Source organism: Arachis stenosperma, chromosome 9, assembly GCF_014773155.1.
Source record: "Arachis stenosperma cultivar V10309 chromosome 9, arast.V10309.gnm1.PFL2, whole genome shotgun sequence".
Taxonomy (NCBI): Eukaryota; Viridiplantae; Streptophyta; class Magnoliopsida; order Fabales; family Fabaceae; genus Arachis; species Arachis stenosperma.
In genome coordinates this window covers 23841218-23853178 of record NC_080385.1, presented here as the reverse complement: position 1 = coordinate 23853178, position 11961 = coordinate 23841218, and positions in this window count along the sequence as shown.

The window sequence follows — 11961 nt, the reverse complement described above, 5'->3', positions numbered from 1 at the left end:
TTATGCCTTAAAGCTATGAATGTCCTATGAATCCATCACCTCTCTTAAATGAAAAATGCTTTAATCACAAAAGAACAAGAAGTACAGGATTTCGAAATTTATCCTTGAAACTAGCTTAATTGGTTTGATGTGGTGACAATACTTTCTGTTTTCTGAATGTATGCTTGAACAGTGCATATGTCTTTTGAATTTGTTATTCATGAATGTTAAAATTGTTGGCTCTTGAAAGAATGATGAAAAAAAAAAGAGACATGTTATTGAGGATCTGAAAAATCATAAAAATGATTCTTGGAGCAAGAAAAAGCAGTGAATACAAAAAAAAATTTCGAAAAAAAAAAGAAGAGAAAAAGAAAGAAAAAGAAAGAAATAAAAGTTGTGATCCAAGGCAAAAAGAGTGTGCTTAAGAACCCTGGACACCTCTAATTGGGGACTCTAGCAAAGCTGAGTCACAATCTGAAAAGGTTCACCCAATTATGTGTCTGTGGCATGTATGTATCCGGTGGTAATACTGGAAGACAGAGTGCTTTGGGCCACAGCCAAGACTCATAAAGTAGCTGTGTTCAAGAATCATCATACTTAACTAGGAGAATCAATAACACTATCTGGATTCTGAGTTCCTAAAGAAGCCAATCATTCTGAATTTCAGAGGATAGAGTGAGATGCCAAAACTATTCGGAGGCAAAAAGCTACTAGTCCCGCTCATCTAATTTGGAGCTAAGTTTCATTGATAATTTGGGGTCTATAGTATATTCTCTTCTTTTTATTCTATTTTGATTTTCAGTTGCTTGGGGACAAGCAACAATTTAAGTTTGGTGTTGTGATGAGCGGATAATTTGTACGCTTTTTGGCATTGTTTTTAGTATGATTTTAGTATCTTTTAGTTAGTTTTTAGTATATTTTTAGTAGTTTTTAGTTAAAATTCACTTTTCTGGACTTTACTATGAGTTTGTGTGTTTTTCTGTGATTTCAGGTATTTTCTGACTGAAATTGAAGGTTCTGAGCAAAAATCTGATTCAGAGACTGAAAAGGACTGCAGATGCTGTTGGATTCTGACCTCCCTGCACTCAAAGTGAATTTTCCGGAGCTACAGAAGCCCAATTGGCGCGATCTCAACGGCATTGGAAAGTAGACATCCTGGGCTTTCCAGCAATATATGATAGTCCATACTTTGCCCAAGATTTGATGGCCCAAACCGGCGTAGCAATTCGGCCTCAGAAATTCCAGCGTTAAACGCCGGAACTGGCATAAAACTTGGAGTTAAACGCCCAAACTGGCATGAAAGCTGGCGTTTAACTCCAGAAAAGGTCTCTACACGAAAATGCTTCAATGCTCAGCCCAAGCACACACCAAGTGGGCCCGGAAATGGATTTTTCTGTCATTTACTCATTTCTGTAAACCTTAGGTTACTAGTTCACTATTAATAGGATCTTTTGACATTGTAACTGTACCTCATGACATTTTTACACGTTTCTTTGTGTACTTTCCACGGCATGAGTCTCTAAACCCCATGGTTGGGGGTGAGGAGCTCTGCTGTGTCTTGATGGATTAATGCAATTACTACTGTTTCTTATTCAATCATGCTTGCTTCCATTATAAGATATCACTTGTTCTTAACCCGGATGAATGTGATGATCCGTGACACTCATCATATTCTCAACTATGAACGTGTGCCTGACAACCACCTCCGTTCTACCTTAGATTGAGTAGATATCTCTTGGATTCCTTAACCAGAATCTTCGTGGTATAAGCTAGAACTGATGGCGGCATTCAAGAGAATCCGGAAGGTCTAAACCTTGTCTGTAGTATTTTGAGTAGGATTCAATGACTGAATGACTGTGACGTGCTTCAAACTCCTAGCAGGCGGGGCGTTAGTGACAGACGCAAAAGGATCGATGGATTCTATTCCGGCCTGACCGAGAACCGACAGCTGATTAGCCATGCTGTGACAGAGCATAGGAACATTTTCACTGAGAGGATGGGAGGTAGCCACTGACAACGGTGAAACCCTACATACAGCTTGCCATGGAAGGAGTCTTGCGTGTTTGATGAAGAAGACAGTAGGAAAGCAGAGATTCAGAAGATGGAGCATCTCCAAAGCCTCAACCTATTCTCCATTACTGCTGAACAAGTAACCATTTCATGTTCTTTTGCTTTTCACAATCAATCCTGATAATTTCTGATATCCTGACTAAGATTTACAAGATAACCATAGCTTGCTTCAAGCCGACAATCTCCGTGGGATCGACCCTTGCTCACGCAAGGTATTACTTGGACGACCCAGTGCACTTGCTGGTTAGTTGTGCGGGATTGCAAAAGTGTTATTGCAATTTCGTTCACCAATCCGACATAAGATTCAAAGAAGAGGTTGGGAAGTTCTTACCAACCCCATTCAACAAGTCAGAATCTTAATGGTTTAAGAGTTCTATGCCAATGCATGGATCACCAAGAACCATGATCAAAGTGTGAACCCGGACCCAAAGAATTGGCTTACAATGGTTTGGGGGAAATGCTTAGATTTTAGTCCGGAAAATGTAAGGTTGGCATTCAACTTGCCCATGATGCAAGGAGATGAACACCCTTACACTAGAAGGGTCAACTTTGATCAAAGGTTGGACCAAGTCCTTATAGACATTTGTGAAGAGGGCGCTCAATGGAAGAGAGATTCAAGAGGGAAGCCGGTTCAACTGAGAAGGCATGACCTCAAGCCCGTGGCTAGGGGATGGTTGGAGTTTATCCAACGCTCAATCATTCCCACTAGCAATCGGTCTGAAGTTACTATAGACCGGGCCATCATGATTCATAGCATCATGATTGGAGAGGAAGTAGAAGTTCATGAGGTTATAGCCCAAGAACTTTATAAGGTGGCAGACAAGTCCTCTACCTTGGCAAGGTTAGCCTTTCCTCATCTCATTTGTCATCTCTGTTATTCAGTTGGAATTGATATAGAGGGAGACATCCTCATTGATGAGGACAAGCCCATCACTAAGAAAAGGATGGAGCAAACAAGAGATCCCACTCATTATGAAATCCCTGAGATACCTCAAGGGATGCACTTTCCTCCACAAAACTATTGGGAGCAAATCAACACCTCCCTAGGAGAATTGAGTTCCAACATGGGACAACTAAGGGTGGAGCACCAAGAACATTCCATCCTCCTCCATGAAATTAGAGAAGATCAAAGAATCATGAGAGAGGAGCAACAAAGGCAAGGAAGAGACATTGAGGAGCTCAAGCACTCCATAAGATCTTCAAGAGGAAGAACAAGCCGCCATCACTAAGGTGGACCCGTTCTTTAATCTCCTTGTTCTTTGTTTTCCTGTTTTTCGAATTTTCATGCTTATGTTTATCTATGTTTATGTCTCATGATCATTAGTGTCTTAGTGTCTATGCCTTAAAGCTATGAATGTCCTATGAATCCATCACCTTTCTTGAATGAAAAATGTTCTTAATTGAAAAAGAGAAGAATTGCATGAATTTTGAATTTTATAACAGATTAATTATTTTGATGTGGTGGCAATACTTTTGGTTTCTGAATGTATACTTGAACAGTGCATAAGTCTTTTGAATTTGTTGTTCATGAATGTTAGCTCTTGAAAGAATGATGAAAAAGGAGACATGTTACTGAGGATCTGAAAAATCATAAAAATAATTCTTGAAGCAAGAAAAAGCGGTATATGCAAAAAAAAAAAAACGAAAAAAAAAGAGGAGAAAAAAAAGAAAAAAAGAAAAAAATAATGAAGTTGTGATCCAAGGCAAAAAGAGTGTGCTTAAGAACCCTGGACACCTCTAATTGGGGACTCTAGCAAAGCTGAGTCACAATCTGAAAAGGTTCACCCAATTATGTGTCTGTGGCATGTATATATCCGGTGGTAATACTGGAAGACAGAGTGCTTTGGGCCACGGCCAAGACTCATAAAGTAGCTGTGTTCAAAAATCATCATACTTAACTAAGAGAATCAATAACACTATCTGGATTCTAAGTTCCCATAGAAGCCAATCATTCTTAATTTCAAAGGATAGAGTGAGATGTCAAAACTGTCCAGAGGCAAAAAGCTAAAAGCCCCGCTCATCTAATTAATACTGATCTTCATAGATATTTTTGGAATTCATTGCACATTCTCTTATTTTTATCTTATTTGATTTTCAGTTGCTTGGGGACAAGCAACAATTTAAGTTTGGTGTTGTGATGAGCAGATAATTTATACGCTTTTTGGCATTGTTTTTAGTATGTTTTTAGTATGTTTTAGTTAGTTTTTATTATATTTTTATTAGTTTTTAGTTAAAATTCACTTTTCTGGACTTTACTATGACTTTGTGTGTTTTTCTGTGATTTCAGGTATTTTCTGGCTAAAATTGAGGGACCTGAGCAAAAATCTGATTCAGAGGCTGAAAAGGACTGCAGATGCTGTTGGATTCTGACCTCCTTGCACTCGAAGTGAATTTTCTGGAGCTACAGAAGCCCAATTGGTGCGCTCTCAACTGCGCTGGAAAGTAGACATCATGGGATTTCCAGAAATGTATAATAGTCCATACTTTGCCCGAGATTTGATGGCCCAAACAGGCGTTCCAAATCAGCTCAAAACTGCCCGGTGTTAAACGCTGGAACTGGCACAAGAATGGGAGTTAAACGCCCAAACTAGCACCAAAGCTGGCGTTTAACTCCAAGAAAAGTCTCTACACAAATATGCTTCAATGCTCAGCCCAAGCACACACCAAGTGGGCCCGGAAGTGGATTTTAATGTCATTTACTCAGTTCTGTAAACCTTAGGCTACTAGTTCTCTACATATAGGACCTTTTACTATTGTATTCACATCTTGGTAGCTATATTTGAGTAGTCTTATGCTATCTTAGATCATGGAGCTAGCCTCACGGCCATGCCTAGACCTTGTTCTTATGTATTTTCAACAGTGGAGTTTCTACACACCATAGATTAAGGTGTGGAGCTCTGCTGTACCTCGAGTATTAATGCAATTACTATTGTTATTCTATTCAATTCAGCTTATTCTTGTTCTAAGATATTCATTCGCACCCAAGAACATGATGAATGTGATGATTATGTGACGCTCATCATCATTCTCACTTATGAACGCGTGCCTGACAACCACTCCCGTTCTACAAGCAAACAAGGCTTGAATGTTTATCTCTTGGATTCCTTAATCAGAACCTTTGTGGTATAAGCTAGAATTGATGGCGGCATTCAAGAGAATCCGGAAGGTCTAAACCTTGTCTGTGGTATTCTGAGTAGGATTCAACGATTGAATGACTGTGACGAGCTTCAAACTCCTGAAGGCTGGGCGTTAGTGACAGACGCAAAAGAATCAATGGATTCTATTCCAACCTGATTGAGAACCGACAGATGATTAGCCGTGCTGTGACAGAGCGCGTTGAACATTTTCACTAAGAGAACGGGACTGTAGCCACTGACAACGGTGATGCCCAACATACAGCTTGCCATGGAAAGGAGTAAGAAGGATTGGATGAAGACAGTAGGAAAGCAGAGAGACGGAATGGACAAAGCATCTCCATACGCTTATCTGAAATTCTCACCAATGAATTACATAAGTATCTCTATCCTTATTTTATGTTTTATTCATAAATCATCCATAACCATTTGAATCCGCCTGACTGAGATTTACAAGATGACCATAGCTTGCTTCATACCAACAATCTTCGTGGGATCGACCCTTACTCGCGTAAGGTTTATTACTTGGACGACCCAGTGCACTTGCTGGTTAGTTGTGCGAAGTTGTGAAATTATGTTTAGACCATGGTATTGAGCACCAAGTTTTCGGAGCCATTACCGGGGATTGTTTGAGTTGTGAAAAGTAGAGATCACAATTTCGTGCACCAGCGTGCCTGACAACCACTCCCGTTCTACCTTAGATCGAGCGCATATCTTTGGATTCCTTAATCAGAATCTTCGTGGTATAAGCTAGAACCCATTGGCAGCATTCTTGAGAATCCGGAAAGTCTAAATCTTGTCTGTGGTATTCCGAGTAGGATTCAAGGATTGGATGACTGTGACGAGCTTCAAACTCGCGAGTGTTGGGCATAGTGACAGACGCAAAAGAATCAGTGGATTCTATTCCGATATGATCGAGAACCGAAAGATGATTAGCCGTGTTGTGACAAGAGCATTTGGACCATTTTCACTGAGAGGATGGGAAGTAGCCATTGACAACGGTGACGCCCTACATACAGCTTGCCATGGAAAGGAGTATGAAGGATTGGATGAAGGCAGTAGGAAAGCAGAGATTCAGAAGGCACAAAGCATCTCCATACACTTATCTGAAATTTCCATCAATGAATTGTATAAGTATCTCTATCTTTATTTTATGTTCTCTTTATCTATATTTTCGAAAACCATTATAACCATTTGAATCCGCCTAACTGAGGCTTACAAGATGACCATTGCTTGCTTCATACCAATAATCTCCGTGGGATCGACCCTTACTCACGTAAGGTATTACTTGGATGACCTAGTGCACTTGCTGGTTAGTTGTGCAAAGTTGTGACAAAGTGCGATTCACGTTTGAGAGCACCAAGTCTATTGGCGCCATTGTTGATGATCACCATTTACGCGCACCAAGTTTTTGGCGCCGTTGCCAGGGATTGTTTGAGTTTGGACAACTGACGGTTCATCTTGTTGCTCAGATTAGGTAATTTTCTTTTCAAAAAAAGTTTTCAAAAACTTTTCAAAAAAAAAATTAATTAATAAAATCATAAAATAAAAAAAATATTTTGTGTTTCTTGTTTGAGTCTAGTGTCAACTTTTAAAGTTTGGTGTCAATTGCATGTTTTTAAAATTTTTGCATTTTTTTTTCAAAGATTCATGCATGGTGTTCTTCATGATCTTCAAGTTGTTCTTGATAAGTCTTCTTGTTTGATCTTCATATTTTCTTGTTTTGTGTCTTTTCTTGTTTTTCATATGCATTTTTGCATTCATAGTGTCTAAGCATTGAAATTTTCTAAGTTTGGTGTCTTGCATGTTTTTCTTTTCTGGGGACGTTAATTGGGAAATTAGGGAACCGAGCCTCAAGCTGCTACTCGGGGGCGTTGAGGAAGTGGTGGAGAAATATCTGATCGACAAAACCAAGAAGATGGCCCATTTGACAGAAACTGCATTAAAGCAAAGGGTAGTGTTAAGGTACAATGCCAAAGTGCTAAAAAGGAGCTTCGAACTAGATGACTTGGTGCTACGACGAAACAACATTAGGTTACCGATCCCAGGAGAAGGCAAACTAGCGGTTAATTGGGAAGGCCCATACAGAGTAAGAGAAGTACTCGGTAAGGGACTTACAAGTAGGAACGTTTGAACGGGAGCGAGGTACTAAGAACATGGAACACAGCGAACTTAAAAAGATTCTATCCTTAAAACAAGGCCTCACGATTTAATGGGTTTTCCCTATTTCGTTCATTACTATTTATTGCTTTGTGTTCTCGTTTCATTATAAATACCATGAATGTTTGCATTGTGTCATTTAGCCAATATTGCAATTACATTACTTGTTTCACTTTCTTGTTATGTATATATTCCCCTCCCACGACTGACCGGGATTGATCATCCTAGGAACCTTGGCTGGTACGACAAGTATCACACAAGCAAAGGCCCATGGCCTACCGGACAAATGATAAAGCTACAAATATCCTCTAACAAGGCAACTCGTCGGCCAAATAGCAATATAAAAACAACAAGTCATAATAACAATTGTCTTTAAGACACGATAACAATAGTCTAGAAAACAAGGGCATCACATTAGCCCGACAAGATAAAACAAAATATTAAATTACAAAATGGGGCTTTTCATTTCCTCGAGATGTCTACAATCTTTCCATCTTAGACCATCTTGAAAGCCCCGACCAAGGAAGTGTCGATATCGGGAGCCAGGACAGCAATCTAGGCATTAATCCCGTCCTTAGTAGCCTGCACGACTTGACGAGCATCCCTCATGACCTCCTTGTTGTTCTTTTTCTTCTTGAAGGCCATAGCCTCTTGTTGAGCAGCCTCTACCAATTTCTTGGCTTCAGCAAGTTTCTTCTCCAGCTCTTTAACCCTCGCCTCGGCAGCTGCTATTTTCCCTTGAGAAGTGTTCAACGACTTGGAAAGAGTAAGGTCGCGTTCGGCCAACCGAGCTATCTCTGCGGCATCATCAACGACCTATTTCTCTTTCTCTTCAAGACGAGTTTTAAGTGCCCCCTCCGAAGCTTTCAAGATGGCAATATCCTTCTGGGCAGCTCGCAGCTTCCCCTCCAGCGCCTGACAGTTAGTCAGCACAGGCTCCACCTTCCTAGCAATGGCGGAAGCTCGGAGGAGGCTATGGTAAGTCCATCTTGCCTGAGCCACGAGATCCTCCTCTCAAAAGAACTCTTCAGTCCCCGGGAGAAGCTGCGAGTCTATGAAGTGCTCGGCGTCAAAGTTCTTCTCCATAATCGTCAAGGTTTTGCCGAAGGGCCCTTTCCTTTTCTTGGGATTGGTTACAATAATCAAGTCGCGATCATCGACAACCTCCTCCTGAATTGGTTCCTCGGTAGATCGTCTGTCCGCTTGATAATCAGATGGCTCAGTAGTGGAAGGAGTAGCCTCCCCCTGAGCCTCTTGAGTGAGCTGACTTGTCCCCTCCCCGACGACCTCAAGACGAGGACCCTCCGAATCAATCACCGAGGAATCATCATCGCTATCCTCAGCGACAAGGAAATGTTGCATCAAGTCAGCCATAGCAGTTTTTGCAGCAGCCATGGAAACTGCACAAACAAACATAAGTAACGAAGTTGATAAATAGGAAGTTTAAACTCTGATAGCATACAAATCAAATAAAGCAAACAGGGGAGGAAAAAGATGACGATTTACCTACGTGGGCCCGACCGATTTTCCGGTCCCCTATCACTAGATGGGGGTTCAGATTTTAGAGCCAAAGATCGCCAACAGTATGTCGGCTATCCGGCAGTTTTCCTCACCTAACCCATCATAGGTCTCTTTTATTAAATAGTTCGAGCCGGCTCCAAAACTCCAATAGGTCTGAATTCGTATTTCCCCCTCCAGGGCAGGCCAGAAGGGGTGATGACCCTGGGCAGACCTTACTTTAAAAAAGGTGCTCTTGAAGCCATGAAAAGAGTCCTCAAAGAGACCAAAGATCCTACGGCCTTGAACGGCCCAGAAAGACATGTGCCCATTCTTTGTTTTCTCCTCCCGAGTAGGGTTCGTTAACAGGAAAGATAGAAAAACACGTTTACAGAGACCGAGAGCTCCAGATACTCACACACCAATTCGAAACACTGATTGGCGGCCCAGCTGTTTGGATGAAGCTATGATGGGACAACGTCACAACAATTTAGTAATGAAATAATAAAATGAGAGAAGGGAAGTTGGAGACCATAGTTGTCAGAACCGGACCGGACCGGCCGGTTCGACCGAAAAACCGGTAAACCAGACCATATACCGGTCCGGTCCGATATTTAGACCGTATAAGGTTGAGAACCGGTATGGACCGGTCAAACCCGGTGTGAACCGGTCAAATTCGGTGAAAACCGGATCGGTTCGAGTCACTTGGTCAACGTTGAAGGTGAATCTACAATGGACTAGCGATATGCAACTCCACGATGCTCTACACCCTCCAGCGCTGCCAAGTGTCGCTTATGATGATTTTTGGAAAATATGCAACTCCACGATGCTCTACACCCTCCAGCGCTGCCAAGTGTCGCTTATGATGATTTTTGGAAAATTTTCCAAAATGCTTCCAATGGGACTCGAACCCATTCCTCCAGCATAAAGCCAACAAGCTTCTTCCACCAAGCTAGAGTGATTCTCATTAAATAATAGACAAATTATAATACATATAGCATTCTTTCTTTTTTACTTCTATTCAATTTATTTTAATTTCAAAGTCACTCATTTTTAAATCAATTACATTTTATTTAACTATAAATTTTATTAAATATATACAAATTAAAAATATAAACGAAAAATTTAATTAACCACAATTTATTTTTTTAATATATTATTTTATTTTTTATCTTCATGAGGTTGATAGTTGAAAATCGCTAGATGATATTTAGTTAAACTAGTCAAATCATCTAACGGTTCTTAAATATCAACTTCATAAAAAAATAATTGTATGTGACTTTTCACCAATAATAATATAACAATAAAATAAATATAAACTAATTAATAAAGTATTAAAATTTAAAAATGATAATTATTTTTATAAAGAAAAAATAAAAATACTAATAATAAAAAAATAATTAAATTCTATATAATTATTTAATTATACCGAGTTAACCGGTTCGACCAGTGACCCAACGGTTGAACCAGTGACCCAGTGACCCAGTAACCTCACCGGTTTGATCACCGGTTCGATTCTGACAACTATGTTGGAGACCCAACGTGGTGAACATGGGCTTGTACACCCATAACCAGTCGACTACCCAAGGTGATGCCATGTTCTTATGACAAATCCTCTCGCGATCACTAGGGATGTAGGCCTGGTAGTTTGCCTCCTCCCCGACACAGGAACCAGAATTCCGAAGTGCCTGAAGTTCTTCTCTGGTTATCCGAGACGCCGTATCCTTCACGTCCAAGGTAACCCAAGCATAAAATTTGATGACATTCGGTGCCTCTGGTGGTTGAGCCATACCTATAGTGGGGGCTCTACTAAAGTCAACTCGGGAGATCGTAAACTCGGAGGATAAACAGAAATAGAACTACAACTAACTACACTTGTAATCCGTGATACTTAAGCCAATCTAAAGCCTAGATTCAAGAAACGGACACCTAATAGTACCCCCTAGAAACTATCTAACATAACCTACGCTAATTCAAGCAAACATGAGCCAAAGTGGAAGAATAGCATGCGTTGATCGACAAAAATAGCAAAAAAAAAGCAACCATAGAGCCGTAAAGTAGCAAAGGGAGTAAGAAGCATTTACCAGGAAAGTATGCAAGAGGCAGAGAAGAGCCAGATGGAGAAGAGCATGCAAAATCCTACATCAAGAGTAATTTGGAGAAAAGGCATCAACATAGGCAAATATGGTAAGCAAAGGAATGAAAAAACAAGGAGCAAAGGGAGTTTTGGAGAGAGACAAAATGGTAACCGTCAAAGAGGGAGCGCGAAAAGGCAGGGGCATAATGATCCTTTCTCTTGGATTTTCAAATCAATCATAATGAGCATTAAATTCTCAAAGCGAAGTTCGAAGTGACACACCAAGCTACGAGTGGGGGCAATGCACGCGCACGAGGCTGCGGTTTCCATGAACGGATTCCCGACTTAAGGAGAGCTCAACTAGGGAAAAAGCGAGTCACACAAATGCACCAATCACCGTCTAGATCCGTACTTGGCGCGTTGGAGGCACTGTTTCGGCCCAGCCCACTAGCGAGTTGGATCCGGGTATCGTGGTGCCGACCCGACGGGACCGCCACCCGAAAGTCCCCTCTTTCCCCTTTGTTGCAAGGTGCCTGGACAGCTGGAAGGAAGCTTCCAGGAAAGAGGGTCTGCCGATGTGGGGCCCACTCGAGCATAGAGCATATAAGGGGTGGGCCCTACCCCTCTCCAGAGGTACGTCACCTAATCTTACCCTCATAGCCGCCTCTTGTTCGGACACTGACTTGAGCATTGGAGTCCTTGCAGGTGGTCCCATCCCTTCTTCAACTCGGTGACCCTGAGGAGCTCCCATACCAGGACCATCCAGGACCAGTCCCCCGCAACCTCTCTATCCCGGTGAACTCCATATCCGATCTTCTTGGACATTGAGTTAACGAACAATTTCCTTATAAAATTCACCGCAACAAGATTATCCATTTAGCAATATTGGGGATGGCAACGACCAAAGTAGGGGGTATGTCTGTTTTCCGTCCTCGCCCCCAAATTTATTTTTCGTTTTTTGTTTTCAATTTTTGTCGTAAAAGAATATTGCTTCCATTCTCATTTTTAGCGGAGTCTCATTTTTTGTAAGGTCTCACTTTATAG